Source organism: Cetorhinus maximus, chromosome 6 (assembly GCF_964194155.1).
Source record: "Cetorhinus maximus chromosome 6, sCetMax3.hap1.1, whole genome shotgun sequence".
NCBI lineage: Eukaryota > Metazoa > Chordata > Chondrichthyes > Lamniformes > Cetorhinidae > Cetorhinus > Cetorhinus maximus.
The window spans coordinates 73,007,683-73,034,143 of record NC_135884.1 but is presented as its reverse complement, the minus strand read 5'-3'; the positions used below and the strand labels follow the sequence as shown (position 1 = coordinate 73,034,143).

The window sequence follows — 26,461 nt, the reverse complement described above, 5'->3', positions numbered from 1 at the left end:
AGTAATTTGTCAGAATTCTGATTGTAAAAGGAAGGTAGTTCACTGAAGAATGTTTCTTGCAGCAAGAACGTTACTAATAGCAATCTTCTGACATAAGAAGATAACCAAGTGGTAACGTCACAAAGTGAGCTGTTATGGCATGTGCTACTTGAGGGACAAACCAATGTGGTGAGTGTGTGATAGACATGTCTGCACAATGATTGCGGAATTTCAAAAGCAATTCATTGTGTGCAACTCTTTTTGAAAAGTTTCAGCATGGTACTGTAAGTTTTATACTGCTGGTAGATTCCCCATGGAGTTGCTCATGGGTGGTAGGATTACCAACCTTGCAGGATTGGCCCGGAGTCTCCAGGAATTGAAGATCAATTTGTGTGCAACACTGGAGGAAAAGTCATCGGGACATTAAAAAAGTGTTTTTTTGTCATTGTATTTGAATATTTCTCTTTACCAGACATGAAAATATTGGAAATGAAAGGAAGAAAGGCTGTTTGGCTGACAGCCAAGCATCATCCAATTGGGTAATAAGTCTTTTTGCTTTCCAGTTGGTGTAGGAAGGCAGTGTTTCACAAGAATGGATGTGTTGGCCAACTAATGGCAAGAGTGTGGGGGCAGGTCACATGATGAAACTTACAGGAAGACATTTAATCACAGTTGGCAATCCTGTGGGTGGAATGTGTTTTTTGAATGTTTAGGCTGGTTCTATTACATTTCATCATCCCAGCAATGCAACACACTTAATGAAGTGATATATGATAAAGAAATAATTATACTAAATTGATACTGAACTGAACCGACATGTTTGTAATGTTATGTACCTGCTCCATTACAAATCTTGTTTAAACATAAAAACATAGGAAAATAGGAGCAGGAGTAGGTTATTCGGCCCTTCGAGCCTGCTCTGCCATTCAATATGATCATGGCTGATCCATTGTCTCAACACCGTACTCCCGCTCTCTCCCCTTACTCCTTGATGCCTTTAGAGTCTAGAAATCTGTCTATTTCCTTTTTAAATATATTCAGTGACTTGGCCCCCACAGCCTCCTGTATTAGAGAATTCCACAGGTTCACCACCTTCTGAGTGAAGAAGTTTCTTCTTATCTCAGGAGATATCTATGGGTCTACCCCATATCCTAAAATTGTGACCCCTTATTCTAGACCCGCCCAGCGAGAGGAAACATCATCCCTGCGTCCAGTCTGTCCAGCCCTGTCAGAATTTTATATGTTTCAATGAGATCCCCTCTCATTCTTCTACACTCTAGTAAATACAGGCCTAGTTGACCCAATCTTCCTCTAAAAAACTACACTCCTCCTCCTCCTCAGTTGTTTACATGATTATTATAGATATTTTCCTTTCCCTTTCTATTTTTTGCAGTGCATTTATAATTCACGTTGAATCTGTTTTTGCTGCAGTACAAGTCATGAGTATTTTTTCACACTCAATAACCATATAGTAGCTTTAACGTAGTAACCAGTACAAAGTCAGTTAGTAGCACCTGAACAGATGTTCGTTTTCTGCCATCCAGACTTGGCTGGCTAATTTCAGTTACCATATCCAAGGTTGGCATTAAAGTTCTCCTTCACTGAACCCTCTCACCAGTTCTGCTGCAGCTAGGCCTTTAAATGGTACAAAGAAAAGTCTCGCTCTAAACAACTATTGTTCAGAAACTTATTTATGCTTAATCTGTATAAAAGATCCAAATTTTGCACACTTCACGTTTTGTGCCAAATTCTTTCAATACACTTTAGCTACTCTAGTTCCAAAGTATTGGAGTAACCTTGACAACTCCCGTGATGTATTTGTCCACACCACAGCAGCAGCAAATCTCCAGCATCCAAAGCCCAGGTGAAACCTCTAATTTATGCTCTAAATCCCAGTTAAAGAGGAAGCCGTATATGAGAGAAACTTTTTGAAGGTAATTATATCATTAAATGATCAATTTCACAGATACGAAAGCAAAATATTGCAGATGCTGAAATTCTGAAATGAAATGATTTAGACAGATTAAGTGAGTGGGCAAGAATGTAATGGAATATGATGCAGAGAAATGTGAAGTTATCAATTTGGATAAGAAATAGAAAAGCAGGCTTTTTTAACATGAGGAATGTTGGTATTCAGAAGGAACTGGGTGCCCTTGTTCAGAAATCACAAAAGTTAACATACAAGAACAGCAAGGAATTAGGAAAACAAATGGTATGTTTAGCTTTTCATTACAATGGGATTGGAGTATTAGAGTAAAGAAGTATTGCTAAAATGATAGAGAGCCTTTGTGAGTCCACACTGGGAGTACTGTGTACACTTTTACTTTTTGTACCAAAGGAAGGATATACTTGCCTTAGAGGAACTGCAACGAAGGTTCACCAGATTGATTACTGGAATGAGGGAATTATCCTATGAGCAGAAATTGAGTAGATTAGGCCTAAATTCCTTATAGTTTAGACAAATAAGAGGGTGATCTCAGTGAAACATATAACATTTTTAAGGGGTTATTGTGAAGATGTCTCCCCTGTGTGGAGAATCTAGAACACAAGAGTCACAGTCTCCGAATGCAGAGCTGCCACTTAGTACTGAGATGAACGAAAGGTCACCCAAAGTGTTGTGAACCTTTGGAACTCTCTACTAAAGACAACTGTGGCTCCTCAGGCATTGAGTATATTCAAAACAGATATTGACAGACTTTGATTCTAAAGGAATCAAGGGATAATGGGGATGGTTTGGGAAGGTGTAGCTGAGTCAGTAGATCAGCCATGATATTTTTGAATAATAGAGTAGGCACGAGAGGCCAAAAGGCCTATTCCAGCTCCTTTTTCTTATGTTCTTGCTTTCTCAAAGTTGATTATAGAATATTCTAAAACTGTTGAGATTCTTGTTCAGGTTTGCCAAAAGTAGATCTGGTATGTTTTTCTTCCTTCTTTTGTGGAATGTTGGCATTGCTGGAAAGGTCAACATTTGTTGCCCACCTCTAATTGCCCTTGAACTGAATGACTTGTTAGACCATTTCAAAGGGCAGTTAAGAGTCAACCACATGGCTGTGGGTTTGGAACCACATGTAGGCCAGACCAGGTAAAGATCACAGATTTCCTTCCCTAAAGGATATTACTGAACAAGTTGGGTTTTTACAACAATTGATGGTAGTTGCCATGGTCACCATTACTGAGGCTAGCTTTATGTTGCAGATTTATTAATTGAATTTAAATTCCACCAGCTGCTGTGGTGGGATTTGAACCCATGCCCCCAGAGCATTAGCTTGGGTCTCTGTATCTGATGGCAATTCTCTGCTACTGGTGCTACAGCTTGGTTAATGAAGCAATTAAGAGACAGGAGGAGTCTCGCATTCTGCTTTATAGATGGCTCAAAGCACTTTACAGCCAATTAATACTTCGAAATGTAGTCACGTGGTAATGTTATAAAAGCAGTAGCCAATTTTGCACACAGAAAGCTCCCACCAACAGTAATGTGATAATGACCAGAAAATATTTTTTGTAATGTTGATTGAGGGATAAATATTGGCCAGGACATTAGGTATAACTCCCTGCCCTTCTTCGAAATAGTGTCATCGATCTTTCACATCCACCAGAGTGGATTGCATCAAATTTGGGGAGATAGTCAATACTGAGGAGGACTGCAACAAATTATAGGAGGACATTCAGAAACTTACAGGATGGGTAAATAATTGGCAAATGAAGTTCAACATACATAAATATGAGGTACATTTTGGTAGGAAGAATAGGGAGGTCACTTATTACTTTGAAGGTGCAAGTCTAGGTTGGGTAGAGGAACAAAGGGATCTCGGAGTGCAGATTGAATTGAAAAGTAGGGAAGTTATTCTAACCTGTTTTGAACCTTGGTTAGACCACGCTTGGAGTTCTGGTAGCCATATTATCAAAAAGATGTAGAGACACTGGAGAGGATGCAAAGAAGATTTTCAAGGATGATACTGGAAATGTGTGGGTACACATATCAGAGAAGCCTAGGTCCCTTTTGAAAAAACTAGGGCTGAGGGATGACCTAATGGACATATTTAAAATGATGAAAGGTTTTGATAGAGTGAATACAGAGAAAATGTTTCCTCTTGTGGGGAAGAGCAGAGCTAGAGGCCATCAATATAAGATAGCCACCAAGAAATCCAATAGGGAATTTAGGAGAAACCTCTTCACTCAGAGTGGTGAGAATCTGGAACCAACTATCACAAGGGAGTGTTTGAAGTGAGTTGTGTAGATGTATTTAAGGAGAAGCCAGATGGGCATTTGAGGGAAAAGGGAATAGAGGTTTGCAGCTATAGATTTGGATGAGGAAAGATGGGAGGAGACTTGAGTGGAGCATAAACACCGGCATGGGCTGGATGAGCTGAATGGCCTGTTTCTGTGCCATACATCCTATGTTACATCTGCTTATTGTAAATTTCATAACAGGAGAAACTGCATTGAAATTTGGGATTATCTTACTTTGTGCAGCTGAAACTTTTGGTAGAAGCTAGGGCTATACATGGGAATTGGCAGCAGTCGTCCTTTGCCTCTCCTGCACATAAAATTCACATCTTGTGAGCTATTAATGTCTGAGGGTAATGCCAAATTCTCGGTTCATATTCATGGGCCAGGACCAATACAATGTCACTTTTAGATTATTAGGTCTGTTGAGCAGCAAGAGATAGACTGCTGCCTGAGAGGAGGTTCTGTTGAGTCTGATGACCATGACATTGACCTGGTATATAATCAGAGATGGTCCTGTAATCCTGTCTGCTTTCTTTAACAATGTCCCATTTCCTACTCCTATGATTGATATATAATTGTAAACCATATTTGTTCATTGCTTGTTGTTTTACTTTCCTGCTGCTTATTCATTGCAACGTATTTTTTAATTAATATAACCACCTGGGAAATCCACAGTTTGTGTTAAAAATAGTGTTGTGCAGTCCAGGCTCTAAGGCAGGTTTGAATGTGTGGCTTAAATAATCATTCTTTTTCCAAATACATGGAGTACAAAGAACAAATTGAATGAGTTGTAGGAGCAAATTCAACTTGGAGGGTAGGACAATGGCATTTTCTGAGATATAGCTGCAAGACAGTCAGGACTGGAACTAAATGTTCTGCGTGTAACAGCACATTTTGGTAAAACCTCATCCAACTTTACTCTAAAGGAGGACAGCGTGCCCCATGTGATCAACCCGGTCTGTATAATCTCAAGTATATGTAAAAAATGTACGAGCGATTGTGAACTTGTTTTGAGAGGAAATGCAGAGAACAGCAAGGTGCACAGATATAGGTGTGACTGTGGGTATGTGATGAAGGCACATTATGTAATACCTTGAATTTGTAAATAATAGATGATCATTTAAAGCCAGTGTTAAAACTTTGTTTTTGGGTGTTTTCCAGTTTCTATTTTTAGTGTCAAAAACTGAAAGAAACTTGGGGAGGTGCGGGAAAAATTTCTATCTCCAGGGAATAGACTCCGTAAAAACAAGTTTTTGCTACGAACTTCAAAAAGTGAATGTTGAGCTATTTAAATGCAATTGAAGCTTCATAGCAGTGGCCTTTAAATAAGACAAAGCATCCAGAAAGCACACAACACTGTCACAAGTGCCACTTTGGAAGTGAAGGATAGGTAGCAGCAAGTGTAACAGATTCATGAGCAAGAAAAAGGAACAGGTGTTCAATTTCTATAGTTAAAAAAGAAACCTTTAGAGTGAACTCTTCTGTGTGGACAGGGGCAGTATTTCTAGAGACAATATTATACTTCTGCATGATGTCAATCACAGTGTAACTCATACTTATTTATTTTTTTCTTCATTCCTCTTCACTTGTACAAACTAATTTTTTAAAGGACAAAATAATTCATAATATGCTCCATTTATTGACACTGCAACACCAGGGGAGTGCTTCCTGCACCTGTGCAGATGCAGTCAGTGACATCGTAGCAACTTCCTCAGCAGCTACCTGCATGAAAAATGGCCTCTGTCTTCACAGAGTCCTCCCAGGCCAGCACAGATCCTCACATCCTCTTTGGCAGGTGGACACTGTCTCCCGCTTGTCAGCCTCTAGCTACTGCTATATGATCGTTGCTCCCTTGCTGCCTCCTGCTCGCCACCCACATTCTGCCACCATGCTCTCTGTCCCCTGCTACTTCCTGCTTACCACCCTGCTCGCCTCCCCCTCACCTCTTTGTTCCCAACTCCCCACTACACTCTTTAAGCCTCTTGCTCGCCGCCTCACTCGCTTTACCCTCAACGCTCCTTGCTACCTTCCACTTGCGGCCCTATTTGCTGCTACCTTGCTTGCCACCCCTGCTGCCTCCCTCTCACCGCCTCACTCGCTGTCCTACTTGCTTTCCCCTCACCACCCTCTGCTACCGCTGACTTGCTGCCTCGCTCGCTGCCCGCCCTCACTGCTCTCTCCCAAACCTCTCCGTCCCCTTGCTGCCTCTTGCTTGCTGGCCCACTTGCTTTCCCCTCACCATTCCTTGCTGCCTCCTGCTTACTGCCTCTGTCTCAAGTCCTCGCTGCCTCATTCATGGTGAGCGGGGTGGAGAGCGGGTCAGTGAGGGTCAATGTCAACAAGCATATAACAATGATGTCAGCAGTGGGAGGAAATAAGCATGCACTGGCAGATGGAGTGGCTGCTGAGTTCCTGTTTGATGTCAGGAGTTAAAGGAATTTTCAGCCAGCCTCATGAAGTGGAGAGGAAGAAAACACCAAATAAACTGAAGTGCATAGTGAGTGACCAAATGGGCAGCAATATTTGGTTTTAAATTTTTATTCACTTTCAGTTTACAGTGACGGTAGAGGAAGAATAATAATCTGGATAAACACAACTTCCATTGCTGCATAAATCTGAACTTGTCTCATTCTCCACTGCAAGAATTGGGTGCTGAAAATTGGGTCCTGATTACAAATGCAAGTTAAGTGCCCTCTGACTGACCCCACAGACTCTGGCCATTACAACGCTGACAGGCAGGATCCTAGTGTCAGCATTAAAATGGAGGCTGTAAGTTTAGTGCCAAACTTCCAGTCTGTGGCCTTTTGTCCTTCAGGAACTAGGTTGCAATTCCCCAAACATTTTAATTAGGACTCTTAAGGAGAGCAGAAAGAGGATGTGTCTTACAAATTGCTCATTTAATCCAACATATTGCTTGCATTGAAGTACATAAAATGTCCTATCCAGAAGATGGTACGACAATAAGACTATAGCGAGTGATGCAGGATATTTAATATTGATGTTCAAATTAAACATGTAATTAAGCCATTAAAATTAAATGTCAGTAACCATGAAACAGAATTATTTGCATTAAGTCATACTTTTATTTTGGCATTGAGCCAGACAGGGTTTACACTGAACTCTTACGTTTACCCGACAGTTTGGATTAGTTGTTAGCAGTATGCCAGTGCTTGGTTTACGCCCTAAAGGTTTATCAGCCTGCTTACTTCAACAAAGAAAAGCTGAACTAACTTTCTCACTGTCTTGAGAAGACAGAATGAGGATGGGAAACTGCTTTATAGTTTAGGTGAGTGTGCATGGAGGCTGCTGATTTAACTATCTTGCTGGTTAGAAAAACCTGTCAGCTGTGTGTTACCATTGCGCAGTAAATTGCTATTTACTCAAGGGCAGTATGGCAAATAGCTGCTGATGTCCTAACAGTATTTACAACAGTATAAATATTTATCTTCTAACTTTAGTTGATAATTTCACTTTCTGCAGAACTCATTTTTCACATGCACAAGAATTAAAATGGGAAGTTATTATTTATCAAGTACCATGACGTTTCAAATATAATGCGCACAATTTCATATGGTGAAAAGGGCTCAAACCTCAGCTGCGTATTTCATGAAAACAATCCCAATACCCAATTGGGGCTAATGTTACAAAATCTCTTGGAAGTGTCTGTGACTGCCTGAGAGAATCAAGCATGCTCTAGGAGACCATGGCTATCCATAATACATCACTAGATGTAATTAATTAAAGTAACCCCCAATATTTCCAGATTTTCCTAGGGACATAACAGTGGGAAAGTAGGTTGTAAAGAGGAAGTGGAGAGAGTCTGCAAAGGAATATAGCCAGGTTAAGTGAGTGGGCAAAAATTTGGCAGGTGGAGTATAATGTGAGGAAATGTGAATTTGTCCAATTTGGCAGGAAGTATAGAAAAGCAGTATACTATTTAGATGGAGAGAGACTGTAGAACTCTGAGGTACAGATATCTGGGTGTCCTGGTACATAAATCACAAGAAGTTAGTATTGCGAGTACAGCAAGTGATTAGGAAGGCAAATGGAATGTTGTCGTTTATTGCAAGGGGAATGGTATATAAAAGTAGGGAGGTTTCACTGCAGCTGTACAGAGCCTTGGTGAGACCACATGTGGAGTACTGTGTACAGTTTTGCTCTTCTTATTTGAAAAAAGAAACAATTGCGTTAGAAGGTTCACTTGACTCCTTCCTGGGATGAGGGGCTTATCTTGTAAGGAAAGGTTGAACAGGTTGGACCTATCCCATTGAAGTTTAGAAGAGTGAGAGGTGATCTTAATGAAACTTGTAAGATCCCGAGGGGATTTGATAGGGTGGTTATCAGTTGGATGTTTCCCTTTATGAGGGAGACTAGAACCAGGGGACACAGTTTAAGAATAAGAGATCTACCATTTAAGATGGAGATGAGGAGAATATTTTTCTCTCAAATGGTCATGTGTGTGTGGAATTCTCTTCCCCAGAAAGCAATGGAGGCTGGGTCATTGAATTTATTCAAGGCAGAGTTAGACAGAATTTTGAAGGACAAGGGAGTCAAGGGTTACAGGGACAAACGGCAAAGTGGAATTGGGATACAACCAGATCAGCCATGATCTTATTGAATGACGGAGCAGGCTCAAAGGGCTGAATGGCCTATTCCTACTCCTAAGTCCTATCTTTCCATCAGAGTATCAAAAATTTCAGTTCTCATCCATTGAATCAGTTCAAAGTTCTGAGACTTCTTTTCCCATTTTACATCAGCAGTCTTGACCGTCAAAAATGTGTCTATCGCCCTCTTAATTCGAATCTCCTCCCCTTCCACATCCTTCCTGGTTATGTTGCTCCATATAGTTACCAACAAGAGGTAGTATTTGTAGAGTGAGTCAACAAAGTCTGTATCAGCACAAGAGAAAATTTTACCTCTTTGCTCTCCTGCATTTGACTTTATACAAGTTGGCCAATGTTAAAACATGATACTAGGATATTAAACTGAGCTAACTCAGCTGCCAGCTACTGTAATAACTGTGCAGTATAGAATTTACAAAGCTTGTGCCCCTGATCACACTGTTCCCTTCCCACACAATGGCAGATCCATACTGTTTCATGAGATATGAAGGTAGAGCCAGCATGACATGCATCCTGGCAAGGGAGAAAAAGCAAATGTTATTTTGGAGCCTTTGAAAACTATAAAAGGGAATTTACTGTTGTATTTGTGAATTTCTAACCCAGGATAATAGTATCCTGTTGGGTGCACTCCAGATAGAATGACCTCATCCCAATGTATGATGTATCAGTCTCTATAATAAGCAGATGAACTTTCAAGTGGATAATTTCACAAACAGGAATAGATAAATGCATATTTTTTTTTACATTCTTGATCTGGAATAGTGATCACTTGAAGAGCTAGCACCTGAAGCATTTGATTATGAATTAATTTAAATGTGAGTTCTATGTGGGAGGCAGATAAAACATTGAAGAACTGATTTTTTTTCTGCTGATGAGAATATTACTAATAATAGTGGGATATCAAACAACTGAAATAACAGTTTAGTGCTTTCACTGACACCATTGTTTGAAGTAGACGTAGGTCTAAATAAGTGTTGCTGGGATTGTGCAGCAGAGATTGCCAAATGATTAAACATGCAAATGATGGGTAGAGAATGGCAGAACCAGTGTTATGTTAACATTGTTAGTGGCATGTCTATAAGAGGGTTTGACATAACAGAATTATCTCCCATGGTAGGCGATGACTTGTCATACCTAAAGGTTTTTGCTGTTGGTCAAAAGACCTTTGACGAATTTCCAATATTTTCATGACCAGGAAGCAAAAGTGTTCAAATAAAAATAAAATATACAATTTTTAATTGCTCCTTTGATTTTTCTTTTCCTTCTTCCATGGGATGTGGATGCTGCATTTGTTACCCATTCCTAATTGCTCTTGAACTGAGTGGCCATTTTAGAGGGCAGTTAAGAGTCATCCACATCACTGTGGGTCTGGAGTCATGTAGGTCAGACCAGGTAAGGATGGCAGATTTCCTTCCCTAAAGGACATTAGTGAACCAGATGGGTTTTTATGGCAAACGATGATAGTTTCGTGATCACCATTACTGAGACTATCTTTATATTTCATTTTTATTAAATGAATTACCACATCGCCACCGTCACCCCTGGGCTGCTTGCAGCACGTCCTAGAAAAATTAGTCTTTAATTCCTGGAGATTCCAGGACAACCCTGGAGGGTTGGCAACCCTCAGGGGTTGTCTTTGTAATGGTTCCCATACTGATTATAGCCATTCCATCAGGAATTCCAAGGCCTGAATTTTCACCCCCGGGCCAGGAGTCCAGAGTTGGGACAGTTTCTGGCTTCGCAAACCCGACTCAGAAGAAAATGCCCCAGAAGGTCAGATTTTTGGTCTTGCAGGGTCAGTGGGTGAAAATAGGAGCCTGGCGGGTGACCCCGGAAAGAGTGCAAAGGTTGCCGGGCTGGACAGGGGCTGGATAGAAGGCCTGCCTCGATGCCCCAGCACTGTGTGCAAGTCGTTAAAAAAAACACGCTGTAAAACACAAAACAGCCCTCCAGCCCTCACACCCTCTCACCCTCCATACACTCCCCATTCTCCATCCATGCCAACCCATGCTACCTCATGCCTCCACCCGTCTCCCATGGCTCCTCATACCCTCGTTGCCAAACTATGCCATCTCATGGCCCCAACTGTCCCCCATGGCCCGTCGTATCCTCCACACCAACCTATGCCATCCTGTGACTCTGCGCAACCCCCATGGCCCTTTATAGCCCTTATGCCAACTTAGTGCCAACCCATTGCCCCTCCCAACCAGCACCCTTAGCCCTTGCACCCTCCATGCCAGCTCAGCGACTTTCCACCATGGGCAGACCTCAGCATTCATGCTAAGATGAAATAAAATAAAGTTGTAAGTGTCTATTTCAAACGTTATTTAAAAATAACACTCTGATTTAAAAAAATACTCATTCACTACACCTACATTCCTAATCCCTTATAAAGGCAAATGTTTCATTAAAATGCTTAATCCCTTATAAAAACAAGCTTTGGAATTCATACTCCCACTTCAAAGAGCCTGTAACCATTTGGAGGTATTAGTCAAACTGAAATGGGAGGCACCCCACTGTGATGATGTAAGGTTGTTAAATCAGTCATGCAGCACTAATCCAGTAATGCCAACCTTCGGGCTTATGTCAACAGCCAGAGTGAAATAGCAAGCAATGAATTTTTTTAACACTCCATACATCTTTTTTCCCCAAATATTTAAAGGGTAGGAGTTTTAAATGCCTTAACAGCTTGACAGTTGCTTTTGGCAGTTGCTTTTGACAGCTCAAATGAGCTTATACACTTTTTATGTACATTCGTGTCTAATTTTAACAATCCCAAAGGGCATCTTACCTCTCCCAAAGGGCACCTGACTTCCCCGAAAGGTGTCCCGGGGCCTTATCCAAAAGGGTACACTACCTCTCCAAAAGGATACCCCACCTCTTCAAAGGACTTTGCAAAGTTTAGACCAGCTCTTACCAGATCTAATCGTGTCGTGTTTCCCACTCCTGGCTAACGAAACTCAGACATGACTGGAGGCAGTTGCTGTTTTGTATGGGCAGCTGCCTCCGTTAACCACAAATGTGCGATTTGGAACCTGACGCCATTTCTCCCCTTCTTCAAAAATGGTTGGGGCTGTGTTCGGGGACGTGGCTTCCAGATTTCGGCCATTTTCGCAATGACGGAAAGCCTCTCCGTCGTTGCGAAAATTCAGGCCTAAGTGTTTCTTCTGATAGAAGAAATTAAAATTCTTGGTGATTCCATACCATTTAGGTATGGAAGAGCATTGCTAGAAAGATAGGAGCCAGGTATCAATTTGAGAGAATGTTGTGTGCTTGCGTGAAATGTATTAATAGTTCAACTTAAAGAATATGAGAGGTCAAAGAGAAGTACACTTCTTCTTTGTGACTGATTGTGGCAATGTTGAGAGGCTTTAATTGAAATCTGATTTGGAGTGAGCTATGAGTACTTCTGCCTGATTGCTATGGCAAGAAAATAAAGCCTGAAGTTGTATAAAATGTCTACATGGAGAGGTGGCAGGCTTGAAGAGTCTAAGTAGGACTCTGCACTGTTTATTCGTATACACATCCATTATACTGATAATGTAGCGCCAATTCAGTTTACCCAATGTACTGTTGCCAGTATTCTTGATAAGTAGCACAGGATTACTCTTATTCCACGGTACTGTGCACAATTTCTGACATGGATGAAGGAATCAATTTTTTTTTGCCACTTTTCAGGACGGAGACTTCTTTTGCTCCAATACCCACCTTTTATAGAGAAACTCCATCTGTTCACTTTGGTCAGAGGTGTGTAATTAACTTGGGTCTACTGCAGATAGCTGCTGGGTTTCAGTGGTGTCAGTTGTTCTCTAAAGCATTCTCTTAAAGAGGTTGACCACTGCCTTGTGTCCGCTCTTACAATTGTAGGGCCCAGGATCCTCCCTTGTGTTCTGGGCCAGATCTCTGCATCACATGCATTTCTTTCATCTCTCTGAAGGTGGACAGATTTAACACTAGACAAAGCTGCTGTATTCCAAATAATCAGTGTTCATCACACGGAATGTGATGCAAGCTGCTTGATAGAATTGATGTAACATTTTTTTACATACTATTTCAAGAATAAGTAAAGAAGCTGTGCAGGCTGGCCCACTATGGTGGCACCTTTACATAATGTGAAAACATTAAACTGGTGCCTGACTTTGGTTGTTTTAAAGCAGCTCTCCCTGACACACCAGTGTCAAGAACCTGTTAACACCAAGGTGCTAGATGTCATCCTGAATAATCATATGTCGCTAAAGAAATTTCAAGTCTTTGCTTATAATAAAAACACATCTTAACATGGTTTACTCCCCTGTCCGTTTGTGAGCTGTGAAGGTGTGTTTTTCTGGAGTTGGTCAGTCTTGATCAGCCTGCAGGCTGCTCCAGAATGCTGGCTGTCATTAAAGTGAATGAAGCTACTGTGGAGGCATGTCCTTGTAATATACTCACCAGAGCAGCTGTGGAGGGAGGTGACGGTGAGAAATAATGGTTCCTAGGGTGGTGGGGGCCGGGTTTGGGGGGGGTGGATTTTCTGACTGCTATTACTAGGAGTAGCACCATGTCAGAAAAGAAATTCAGGTTGTTGTTTGCAAAGGGTGAAGCGAAATTTCTCCACTGCCCAACTTGAGCACTTGATTTAAAAAAAAATCAGGAGCTAAAAAGTAGAAGCATTCCATTTCCCAGCACTGCTACTTTTTGCCATGGTGAGCACAATCTTTTGTGAAAAAGAGGGAATACCTTCTCCTTGGTCCAAGCAAAAATGTTTTTTAGCGAAAACAAAGACAAAAATACCTGGAAAAACTCAGCAGGTCTGGCAGCATCCGTGGAAGGGAGCACAGTTAACCTTTTGAGTCCGCATGACTCTTCAACAGAACTAAAGGAAAAATAGAAAAGGGGTGAAATATAAGCTGGTTTAAGTGGGGGGGAGGTGGGGGGGTTGGGACAAGAGAGCTGGATAGAGGATTGATAGGTGGAGATAACCAAAAGATGTCACAGACAAAAGGACAAAGAGGTGTTGAAGGTGGTGATATTATCTAAGGAATGTGCTAATTAAGGGTAGAAAGCAGGACAAGCAAGGTACAGATAGCCCTAGTGGGGGTGGGGTGGGGTGAAGGAATCGAAAAAGGCTAAAAGGTTTTTAGCGATACTCAAAGTTTAAACCTATGCTGTGTGAAGGAGAGAAATTCCTAATGCTGCATCTCCATTTTACTGTCATAGTTTGCTTTTAAAACTGGTTTTGGTCAGATACAGGACAGGTGTTAAAGAATGTTGCAAGAAGGGCTAAATTGACATGATTTCCTTAATGCAACCAGCCTCTTCTGTAGGCTTTGCTGAGTTAGTGGCTTACTTTTCTGAATTTCAAGCTGTTAACTGACCCCTTTGCCTATTGACTGTCCCTTGTTACTCTCACTGTGGGGCAAGCCATGGCGAATAGGAACCATGACCTCAAAAAGCAGAAAGTCAAACCAAAGATAGCAATAAAACCAGGACAAGATGAGACAGCTAGATGAATATAGTCAAACAAACTGACCACCTTGAAAAACATCCATGCAAAGAACCTTGTGGGCAGTTGAGTAATGTTAAAACAAGATTATCACCTTGAATTCTTTGAAAAGCAAATTATTCCTGTATATGGATCTTGTGAATAGTATCCCCATATGTGGTATGGGGCATTAAAAAATTGTCTCTTTTGAGCATGAGGCAGAGGTGTCAGTGAAGAACAGCTAACTGGCAGAAGCTCTTTGGAGAACACCTCAACTATCAAGAAGACTGCTTAGCTGTCAGAGAACTTGTAATGACTGCAACCTCTGCATGGAAGTCAAATGGGGAGTAATATTATTTTCATCTCCCTTTAATGGTACAGGACCCTAACGTTGTTTTGATCTCAATTATTATAATTGTATTCCAATTTTTTGATACTTGTACATGTTTGATTTAACTATTGATAAATGACACATTGATCACTATCTAATGTCCTGAATTTGTTACAGTTCCTGAACTGTATAAATTAATATGGTCAATAATTATATTTTATGCATTGCCAGTGAGATTATAGCTGTGGTGTCAGCTGTCTCATTATCCAGAATCATACATACATATTCAGCCAGCTAAAAGAGATACTCATACTCATGCTTGCTGAAGGGGGCAGCGTCTGCCACAGACAAGTAGACCTGTGGTCAATGTACGCACAATGAGATATTGGGATGAATCTTCTGAGGAGTGGCAATCACCACTCACTCAGCTCCTTTTGTTTTACGCAGTGCCGGAGCTCCGCATTTCTCACCCGGACTTCAGAGCCGGGTCTCTTCAGGAATGTGGAGCGTGCCTGTTCTTGGAGTCCTTCTTTGTAGGATCACTGGGGGAAGCCAAGCCATGCCCCCTTAATATAGCACTAGCTACTTTATTTTGGTGAGTCTTCGTTCACTAACACAGTGAAAAGTTTTGGGACATTTAAATAGCTTTCCAATGTGTTAGCGAATGAGTGTGAGTTAGGTAAGTGGGTAGGGCGGCATAGGATGGTAGGATTGCAGGTTTGTAGGCTGTTAAGGTGGAGGGTCGGAGGGGTGTTGGGCGGTCAGAGTAGAGCTGGGAGGGGTGGTGCAGTAGTGTGGTCAGGCGGGAGTCGGGGGGGGTGCAGTGGGGAGTCAGCGGGAGGTGGGAGTCAATTGTATAGTTACCCAGGAGCCAGCATTGTTTTTTCCTGTCTAACATTTCCTGGGTAACTATCCAGTGAGTTTTTCGGAGGGTTTCGGATGCAGGGGAGTTGTCCGTCAGAAGTTGAAACTTCCCTGTCAATTTCCATGGAGTCCTTGCATTGGGACTTCCAAGGGGGCCCTCCAGCTTTTCTGTGGTACTTCCGGGGTATGATCATCTGGGCACCGGAAGATCTGGGCCATGACTTTACACTCCTTTTCCACACTTAAATGGTAGGATCATGATTTATCTATTATTTTGTGAAAGTTTCATTTAGAGAATCTTTTCAAGGAGGATCACGTCCTACTCCCATTAGGAGGAATGCTTGTTTCAGTCTTTTTGAACTACAGCACTACAATGAAGCCACCTTTGCCAGTGTATGACTTAGACTTTACAATATTATCAAATTACCATTTACAAAATATTACAAACCCAAGGTTACGATTCAGTGACAAAGGAAATGAAAGAAAACTTTAAAAAAAAGAATTTTGAAAATTGATTTCAATTGAATAGTTTCTGGGATCCTATTTTCAGCATTTCATGTTTGAGTTACCTAGTTGGATGTAATGCTTTTCTGTGCGGGTGATTGAATTGATTACTAGCTTCAGTAAACTTGTGTCAACAGAGTGATGATGATCAAGACTGAAGTTAATCTTATGTTGAATATTTACCATGTGATTATTAGGGCCATGAATGTTAATTTCACTCTGTTCGTGTGCTGGCTGTGTTTAGCAGCCAGCTTGATGGCGCTGCATTCTGTAAATGAGCTGTCCTTACTCCAGGCACAGTAGACAGTGAAGTGTTCTCTATAGGAACATCCTTACCCTTGTCAGGGATCTTATCCACCCAAAATGGACTATGCAATGAAATTGTTATCACTGCTACTACAATTAAAACTGTGATTTTAAAAAGTCAGATAAAACAAATCAAACCTTGTATTGCAGTAGATGGTGTATTTAATTCCACAATTAAAGCCTCAATTTTTTTATTCTTATCTCTAATATATGGCCTTGGAGATCTCCTCTCACATCCCTAAAGGAAAAGTAGCTCCCTGTTTAGCACTTTGGCTGAACCCCTTCTATTCTGGTATTATGGGTCCTGAGTGTCAGTAAGAGACCTGGTTTCTCCCTAGCATCCCTATGGAGAGAGCCTGCCTCTGCTCAGCATCTCCACTAATAGCATATCTGAGATTAAGGACTTACTGTGTGGAAAGTCTAAAGTTGAAACACACAGCCAACTACTTGTCTTAGGACATTGTACATCTTGTGCCACCTGCAATTAAATGATATTTGATATTATGAAACTCATTTCTGAAGAAAACATGCTCAATAACCTGCCCTTCATTTTAACAAGCTGAATTTTTTTCTATAATCCTGGAGGGCAGCCTTATCGCAATGTACAGCTGCATTTTGCTGACAGCTCTTTGTTATATACAGCAAATTGCGTGGTATGTAAAAGTAATTCTATTCTCTTATTAGTGTGGGCTCACCAAGTCCAGTTGTGCAGTGAGTTCCCTGGTAGAATAACTTGACTTCTGACAACAGACCTGAAATTTTATGGCACCTTGGGAGGGATTTTTTGGGAGGGATTAACTGGTAAACAGATGACTTGAATCCAGTAAAGTACATTGGCTGATTTAATTATGTTTATTTAACTATCAAGATTTACTGTCTTAAACCAAATGAATTGTATAAAACATGATGGTGTTTATTACCTTGATACAGTATTGTTATCTATACCGGGTGGGGGGGTTATCCATAACTCTGTGCATTGCGACCAGTGTAGCCCTGGAACGTTGGAGGGCATTGCAGATGTTCAAAGGCAAAAAGGAAGAATGAGAGAGAGAATGATGGTGAAGAAATTGTACTGGTAAATTGGAAGACAATATAGTCAGCAGACAAAGGCTGAGGCAGATGATGGAGTGTATAGCCAGGAGGGGTACATCAGTGAGGGGCAAAGTGTTGCCACCCATGATCCAAGTTTCACTCAAAGCCACAATCACAATATACTATCTTCCATGGCAGGGGGAATTTCAGACAAATGTATTAACTGGAGCCAAAAACAGTTAAAACTGTAAGTGAGAAAGGACTTGAGTTTGATAAAGGGAAGGTAAGCCAAGAATTTAGAAATAATTATTTTACATACTGAGTGCTAAATCCACAGAGTGGATTTCCTGCAGTGATAAATGATGTTGTCAAATTGAAGTTGGAATTGAATACATATTTGCAAAGGATATAACGGCAAGGTACAAGGAATTGAGTGGTTGCATGATACTTTCTGGACTTGGCAGTGGCCCAGTGGAGCATTAGGGTCTTTTCTGGTCTTTTGTGTTCCGATGTTCTTATTCTATCCTTAATATAGCCTGACATAGACATACTCACCGAATCATACCTTACAGACAATGTCGCAGACACCACCATCACCATACCTGGGTATTTCCTGTCCCATCGACAGAAGGGACCCAGCAGAGGTGGCAGCACAGTGGTATACAGTTGGGAGGGAGTTGCCTTGAAGTCTCATGGCATCAGGTCAAACATGGGCGAGGAAAGCACCTGCTGATTAGCACTTACTGCTCAGCAGCAGCAGCAGAATTGTACTCAACTACAATCTGTAACCTCATGGCCCGGCATGTCCACCACTCTACCATTACCATCAAGCCAGGGCATCAGCCCTGATTCAATGAAGAGTGCAGGAGGGCATGCCAGGAGCAGCACCAGGCATACCTAAAAATGAGGTGTCAACCTGGTGAAGCTACAACTCAGGAGGACTACTTATGTGCCAAACAGCATAAGCATCATGTGATAGACAGCTAAGCGATCCCACAACCAATGGATTAGATCTAAGCTCTGCAGTTCTGCCACATCCAGTCGTGAATGGTGGTGGACAATTAAACAACTCACTGGAGGATGAGAAGGAGGCTCCACAAATATCTCCATTCTCAGTAATAGGGGAGCCCAACACATCCGTGCAAAAGATTAGGCTGAATCATTTTCAACCATCTTCAGGCAGAAACACTGAATGGATCATCCATCTTGGCCTCCTCCCTAGGTCCCCAGCATCACAGATGCCAGTCTTCGGCCAGTTCAGTTCGATCCACGTTATATCAAGAAACGGCTGAAGGCACTGGATACTTCAAAGGCTATGGGCCCTGACAACGTTCTGGCAGTGGTACTAAAGACTCATGCTGCAGAACTAGCTGCGCCCCTAGCATAGCTGTTCCAGTACAGCTACAACACTGGCATCTTCCTGGCAATGTAGAAAATTGCCCAGGTATGTCCTGTCCACAACAAGCAGGACAAATCCAACCTGGCCAGTTACCACTCCGTTACTTTATTCTCAATCATCAGAAAGTGATGGAAGGTATCGAAACAGTGCTATCAAGCGGTACTTACGCAGCAATAACCTACTCACTGACGTTCAGTTTGGGTTCCGCAGGGCCACTCAGCTCCTGACCTCGTTACAGCCTTGATCCAAACATGGACAAAAGAGCTGAACTCCAGAAATTAGTTGGGGTGGTAAATAGTGAGGAGGATAGCCTTAGATTACAGGAGGATATAGGTGGGCTGGTCAGATGGGCTGATCAGTGGCAAATTGAATTTAATCCAGATAAGTGTGAGGTGACGCACTTGGGCAGGACAAACAAGGCATGGGAATACAGGATGAAAGGTAGGACCCTGGGAAGTACCGAGGATCAGGGGGATCTTAGTGTGCATGCCCACCGGTCCCTTGAGGTAGTGGGACAGGTAGATAAGGTGGTTAAGAAGGCATATGGGATACTTGCCTTTATTAGCCGAGGCATAGAATATAAGAGCAGGGAGGTTATGCTGGAACTTTATAAAACCCTGGTTAGGCCACAACTAGAGTATTGCGTGCAGTTCTGGAATCATTAGAGGAAGGATGTGATTGCACTAGAGAGAGCGCAGAGGAGATTTACCTGAGTGCTGCCTGGACTGGAGAGTTTTAGTTATGAGGAGAGATTGGATAGACTGGGGTTATTTTCCCTGGAGCAGAGGAGATTGTGGGGGGACATGATTGAGGTGTATAAAATTATGAGGGGCATAGATAGGGTAAACAGGAAGGAACTTTTCCCCTTGGTGGAGGGATCAATAACCAGGGGGCATAGATTTAAGGTAAGGGGCAGGAGGTTTAGAGGGGATGTGAGGAAGAATGTTTTCACCTAGAGGGTTGTGGGAATCTGGAACTTACTGCCTGAAAGGGTGGTAAAGGCAGAAACCCTCATAACATGTAAGAAGTATTTGGAAGTGCACTTGTGATGCCATGGCATACAAGCTATGGGCCTAGTGGTGGAAAATGGGATTAGAATAGTTAGGTGCTTGTTTGACCAGCACAGACTCGATGGGCCGAAGGGCCTTTTTCTGTGCTGTGGACCTCTATGACTCTAGGTGAGGTGAGAATGACTGCCCTTTACATCAAGGCCGCATTTGATTGAGTGTGGCATCAAGGAGCCCTAGCAAAACCGAAGTCAGGGAATTGCCTGCAGAAGAGAAATCTTGATATTAGATCTTGAGTTTTAAAAATACCCCTTTGCAGCTCTCCAGACCACAAAATTCAAAAAGGACAATCCAGCAACTAAGAAATATAAGGACAAAAGACTAAGGGTTGGTTTGGCAGTACTTTGTCAGGTAGGTTGCATGTAGACCTAGACCTGTAAGCTGGGCACATCTGTCTTTCTGCACAATTGTGACCATTGTCCATTGTTGACGTGACCCCTCCAGTGGCTCTGCATCCTCCAGCAAAATAATTTCAGAGTCCTTGCCTCGCTTTAAAAATCCATCCATGTTTATGAATCACCCTTGCTTCCCATAACCTTCTTGAGCCCTATGTCCTAGCTTGCATCACCTACTCTTCCAACTAAGGCCATCTGTGCTTCTCATCTTCAGTTTGTTGCTTCACAGGTGATGGAACACACATCTCTACATCCCAGTACTGTGGAATTCAACATTTACTCCTCAAAACCTATCTCTTCATCTGTGCCTTCACATGTTTTCTCTAATATTTCTCTCAAATGCCTGTTTGGTGCAGATCTTTATGAAGTGTCTTGGGAACTTTACTATATTAAAGACACAATGCAATTGCATGTTGCTCTTAAACTAGGGGCCTTTTCATGTTTTGATCCCATAACCAGAAGGAAATGAGTTTAAACTCATTACACCTAGGATCTTTACAAGCTTTTACAAACTAACAGACCAGGAGAGTACTGGATGTTGGAGAAGCAGCATGAGAAATTAGACGGAGAGTTTGAGAGAAGTGATGCTGAGGTAGCACTGGGTGTTTGGGTGTACATGCGAAACCTGACATTGTGTTCTCGGATGATGTCGCCGAAGAGCAGCATGTTGATGGGGCCAAGGATAGATCCCTGAAGGGCCTCCAGTAGTAACAATGCTGGAGTGAGAATAGAAGCTTTTGCAGTTGATTCTCTGGCTATGACTGGATAGATAGGAGTGTAACCAGATGCAGGCAGTCACACCCAACTGGGCAACCGAGAAGCACTGGGGAAGGTTGGTGCAATCAACTGTGTCAAAGGCTGCAGACAAGTCAAGAAGATGAGGAAGGTTAGTTTACCACAGTTACAGTCACATGGGATGTCACTTGTGACTTTGGTGGCGGTTTCAGTGCTGTGACAGGGGTGAAAACCTGATTGGAGGAATTCAATCATGAGATTGTGGTGAACATGGGATTTAGTGCTAGGAGTGTACAAAGAGAAGAAATGAAACTTGTCTGGTCCATTTTGGATTCAGTAGGTCTGGGGAAAGGAGGGGTTAGACTGGGGAGGGGAGACAATGGATGGCAGTAGAAGGGGAAAATTAATTGCATTGAAGATGAGGTAAATTGAAAATAATAGGAAGGGGAAATAGGTGGCGAGGAAGGGCACTGAGAGAAGCTAAGGGTAGTTATTTGCGAGAGAAGAAACTGGAAGTGGTGCTGCAGGCTAGATGGGGAAAACAGATGCCAACATGAACAGAAAGTTAGGAGCAGGAACTCTAAAAAGTCAGGAGGGAGTACCATAACTGCGTTGAATGGAAGAAGAATGGCAGCATGAGCCAGGAGAGTTGGAAATAGGAGTGCCCATGTGAAAGGGAGTTAGATGTGGTGCAGTATCTCTATGACCGGGGATACTGTCCCTTTGTGAAGCACAATGATGGTGGGAGGGGGAGGTTGGATGTAGGAGAGGGGCTGGCGAGGTAACATTTGGGTAGGTCCTAGTCAGTTAGTCTGTTGAAAATTGGTGTTCTTTCTTTTTGAGATTAATAATCTATTGTGTATAAAATGGATCAGAAAGCAGAATAAATCATCTAAAAATTGTACATATCCCCACCCCCGACTGACCAAGAAATGGACTGCTCATTTTATGTCTTCTGCAGATGATTTCCCATTAGCCTTTCATGTCCTTATGTTTTTCATCTTCGATGGATGAAGTGTTGTATATACTGACTGCTTAAGGTGCGTAGCCCATGTAATTGCTTTTTATTTCATGTCAGGGTTATTCTTGACTTGTTAGCTGATCAGCTTCTGCTGGTTTTCCAGCTTGGCATGTATGATGATTGAGCTGTACGTCACTGAACCAAATGCTTGCCAGGTATATGAAGGAAAAAGGTCAGAATGGCAACTTCATTAAACTGTGTTTTCCCTTCTGGACTGCACTTTTCTTTGGAACCTAGGGAGGATGTGACTAGAATGGGAAATGAGAGTATACTGAAGTTTCTATTTTAGTCACATCACACCAGTTGTCTATCAAAGCTGGAGATAATTGGCTTCTTAAGCTAGCCAGTGGACAGAGCAGAAAGTGCACTGCAGGACTGTAACTGCAGCTGTGGTAATGAGATCTCTTGGGACTCAATCCATGAGACTGTGCTGCAGGACCGAACAGTTGACCAGCCTCTATATTACTGTCTTTCCTGACTGCTGCAGTGTGGCTGATCACCTCCCAAGGACCTGTCAGCACTTCTTTTCTGCTTCTTTATTGGATTTCATGTGTACATTGTTCCAAGTGCCACATGCCAGCCTTTCAAACATTCATTGCAGTGTTTGCTTGCCAACTAATGACTGTTGCTCGTGCGTAGATATCATAAAATAGCTTCTTCTGAGATGCTCAGTACTTTCTCAGCTCCATTACTTATTGTAGACCTCCAAGATCACAGTGTCATAAAATTGGCAAAAGTTACTTTGAAAGAAAATGTTTAGCATTGTGCAAAATGTGAACTGTGATGTGGGAATTGGTCACCTGGGTAATTATTTTGGAGCTCAACCGATAAAACATTGAATTTATTTTAAAGTCTTTGGGAGTATTTGAAACATTATGCCTTAAAAAAGCATTTAGCTTGGCGTTAGTTTCTTTAACTCTGTCATGATACATGAGGGATCAATAACCAGCCATTTACAGAAATCATATCCCATCTTAAGATAAGTTGTTTGTTTGAAACCAGAGTCCAATACAGAAGAAAAGGCATATGCAAATATCTTGTGGCAGCTTTATTCAAAATTGTATTTGATTAGTAGCTTTTTAGAAATGTAATATTTATTTAAATCTGGTCAAGCCTGATCATATGTTTTTGAAGACATTTGTACACTGCCATTTGACTTTTGTATTACCACTATGGGAGTAGCCCAATTAGTCTGTTCTACTTTGGAGATAATGTTCTCAGTCTCAAGTCTTTTCAGTTCTTGCTCTACTTTCTCCCTTAAAGCATAGGGCACTGGATAAGGCCTGTAATAAACTGGTCTTATGTTCCTCCGATGCATACATTGACCTTATATCGTTGAATCGGTTTGCCAGTTTCACTAAATGCTTGAGGGTACTTGGTAATCACATCGTCTTGTATTGTGAATTTCCCTTCTATGCAAAAAAGCTCATTCCAATTTAACTCAAGTGCTGTTAACCAGTTTCTTTCCAACAAGGCTGGTTTTTCACCCTTCACAACAATGATGGGCAATTTTGTATATTGCTCCTTGTATGTGACTGGTACTGACACACTTAAAATTATGGGAATTTTCTCTCCTCCATTGCTTTGTCATTCTATGCATGATTTCACCAGTTGATGTTGACTGAACTTTTCATGGTATAGTGATTCATGCTAACTGATGCACCCATGCTGACCTCCATGTTTACCAGAGTTCCATCCAACACAACTTGGACGACAATGCTATGCAAATTGCCCTGGACATTCTTGTGCTTTGGATTGTCTGGATCTCAACCAACACCTCATCAACCTGCTGCTGTTCAAGTTTCCGCAAAATGCACGACAGCAGCACGTCCTTCGGCTTAGCAGGGGCAAGCAAATTCTTAAGTGTTTCATACACTTCTGGACCTGCCTCTGGTAAAAATATTGCCCTTCTCCTTTCTCCCACTGCCTGATTAACAGCTGGATTATCAGGATCTTCAAGGATATTATTAGCAGTGAAAGACATCTTGAGTCACTCCTCATAGGCACTGAAAGACTCTCGATCACAGCTGTTTCCCAGACGCCCAATAATACTTGTTGATGCAGCCATCTTCAAATGTCAGTCAACCCACATGTGCAAACGGCTGTAAGACTGGATTTTTAAGCCTATTTCTCAGCAGAAGAAACCTTCCAGTTCCTCGACTGGTTTGCTGGAAGCTTTTCCAATCTAAATTTGTTCGGCTAGAGAAACCCACAATCCCATTCTCGTCACCAGACTGTGATATCTTTGCAGGACAAAAGAGACTATGTGCCACATGGAAGTCATGTATCCAACTGAACGGGTTTAACCTTGTTTGATTTATATACTTACATATACAATTGGCCACAAGAGGGTGGTATTACACTAACCAAACTAAACTATTGATAAGATACATATTTTGCCACTATTAATTTGTTCTTTTATTACTTAATAAATTTGATTAGTCATTACAGCCTAAGGTATTATTTTGTCAACTTCCAAAGAAGAGAAAGATCACCTGATGAAATGAGTGACTGAAGTAAATTGAAAGATGTTTTCTCTATTTCATGAGCACATTGAGAATTTATATCAAAGCTTAAAATCCAAGCTAATCCAAATAGCACAATCTTAAAATTGGAGCAAAGCAAAATTAAAGCTAGACTAGTTAGGAGTGAAATCAAGCAGCAATTATTTCCACAAAAAGGACATTGGAAATCTGGAACAAAAACAAAAATACCTGGAAAAACTCAGCAGGTCTGACAGCATCTGCAGAGAGGAATACAGTTAACGTTTTGAGTCCGAATGACTCTTCATCAGAACTAAGGAAAAATAGAAAAGAGATGAAATATAAGCTGGTTTAAGGGGGGGTGGGACAGGCAGAGCTGGATAGAGGGCCAGTGATAGGTGGAGATTGCCAAAAGATGTCATAGACAAAAGGACAAAGAGGTGTTGACGGTGGTGATATTAGCTAAGAAATGTGCTAATGATGATATTAAGGGTAGAACGCAGGACGAGCAAGGTACAGATAGCCCTAGTGGGGGTGGGGTGGGGGGAAGGGATCGAAATAGGCCAAAAGGTAGAGATAAAACGATGGATGGAAATACATTTAAAAATAATGGAAATAAGTGGAAAAAGAAAAATATATATAAATTATTGGAAAAAGGGGGATCGGAAAGGGGGTGGGGATGGAGGAGAGAGTTCATGATCTAAAGTTGTTGAACTCAATATTCAGTCCGGAAGGCTGTAAAGTGCCTAGTCGGAAGATGAGGTGCTGTTCCTCCAGTTTGCGTTGAGCTTCACTGGAACATTGCAGCAGGCCAAGGACGGACATGTTGGCATGAGAGCAGGGTGGTGTGTTGAAATGGCAAGCGACAGGGAGGTCTGGGTCATGCTTGCGGACAGACCGAAGGTGTTCCGCAGAGCGGTCACCCAGTCTGCGTTTGGTCTCTCCAGTGTAAAGGAAACCACATTGGGAGCACTCAAAGTGACATAACACAGCTTTAAACTTGAGTTTAATCAAACTATTGTGAATATTACATGTGAAATGTATAATTCTCTACATGACAAGTATTACATCAGTCACAAATTTTATCACTCACCACCCACATCCCCCTTCCCTCTCCCAACCCTTTCCTACTATGTTTGCCCCTTGAATTCACTTGCAGCTGCTCTTTCAAAATCCCAAGTGTCTAGCCTTAGGCTCCCCAGTCATCATGACATTTCAACAGCTAACACTCTGCTCTTTTGCACCCTCATCTCTGCCTCTGATGCCCCCATTAAAACCATTACTCTTTTTCAGCCTGGCTATTCCCCTGGCATGGCCTTCATCTCAGCTTCCTTAAGTCCAGGGAACGCAGACTTGAACGCTTATGGAAAACAAGTGGTTTCGCTATTCATTGTCAAATCGGATTGGACCACACAGAACACTATCGGGTCCCCTCCTCTGCTAAAACTTCTAAATATTCCAGGATCAGCCTTGAATGCAAAGATAAATCCCGGTTTCTATTCTCTAATACAAACTGTCTGTTTAAGCTCCTATCACCTGCCTGCCCCACCCTCACCTCCAACAACAAGTGTGAGGAGCTCATGGACTTCTTTGTCACTAAGACTTCTTGTCCGTGAGGCCCACCACCTATTCCCTCGACCCTATTTCCTCTGCTAACTATCCAGCTTTCCTCCCTGGGCTCCATGTTGGCTGATATTGTTAACGGTTCTCTCCCAGGTACTGCCCTCTCCCCTTCAAATCTGCCCTCATAAACATGCCTGTGTGTTAAAATTGACACTTACAGTTTGAAAAAAACAAAAACCATCAAAGTAAATCAGCATTTGTAGGAAAGGGTTAAAGACTACTGTCAGTAGACAGTAGTTCACAAATTCTAAAGACTGGGAATAGACGTGCAAGTTAATAATTCTCTTGGTGTTTGGAAGCAAAGATTGCAAAATGATATGCCAATGGTTGCTAACTGGTTGCTAGGGTCTTTCCAGGCAGTCCATAGCAACAGAGTTGCTACCCTGGTGACATCATGTTGTAGGCTGGT

At 41.9% G+C, this 26,461-nt stretch overlaps 1 protein-coding gene across 1 annotated transcript in view; it reads left to right on the top strand.

Moving 5' to 3' along the window:
* Positions 1-26,461, top strand: part of LOC144681825 (testis-expressed protein 264-like) — a 367,242-nt gene that overhangs the window by 93,269 nt on the left and 247,512 nt on the right. The gene's annotated exons all lie outside the window — the stretch shown is intronic.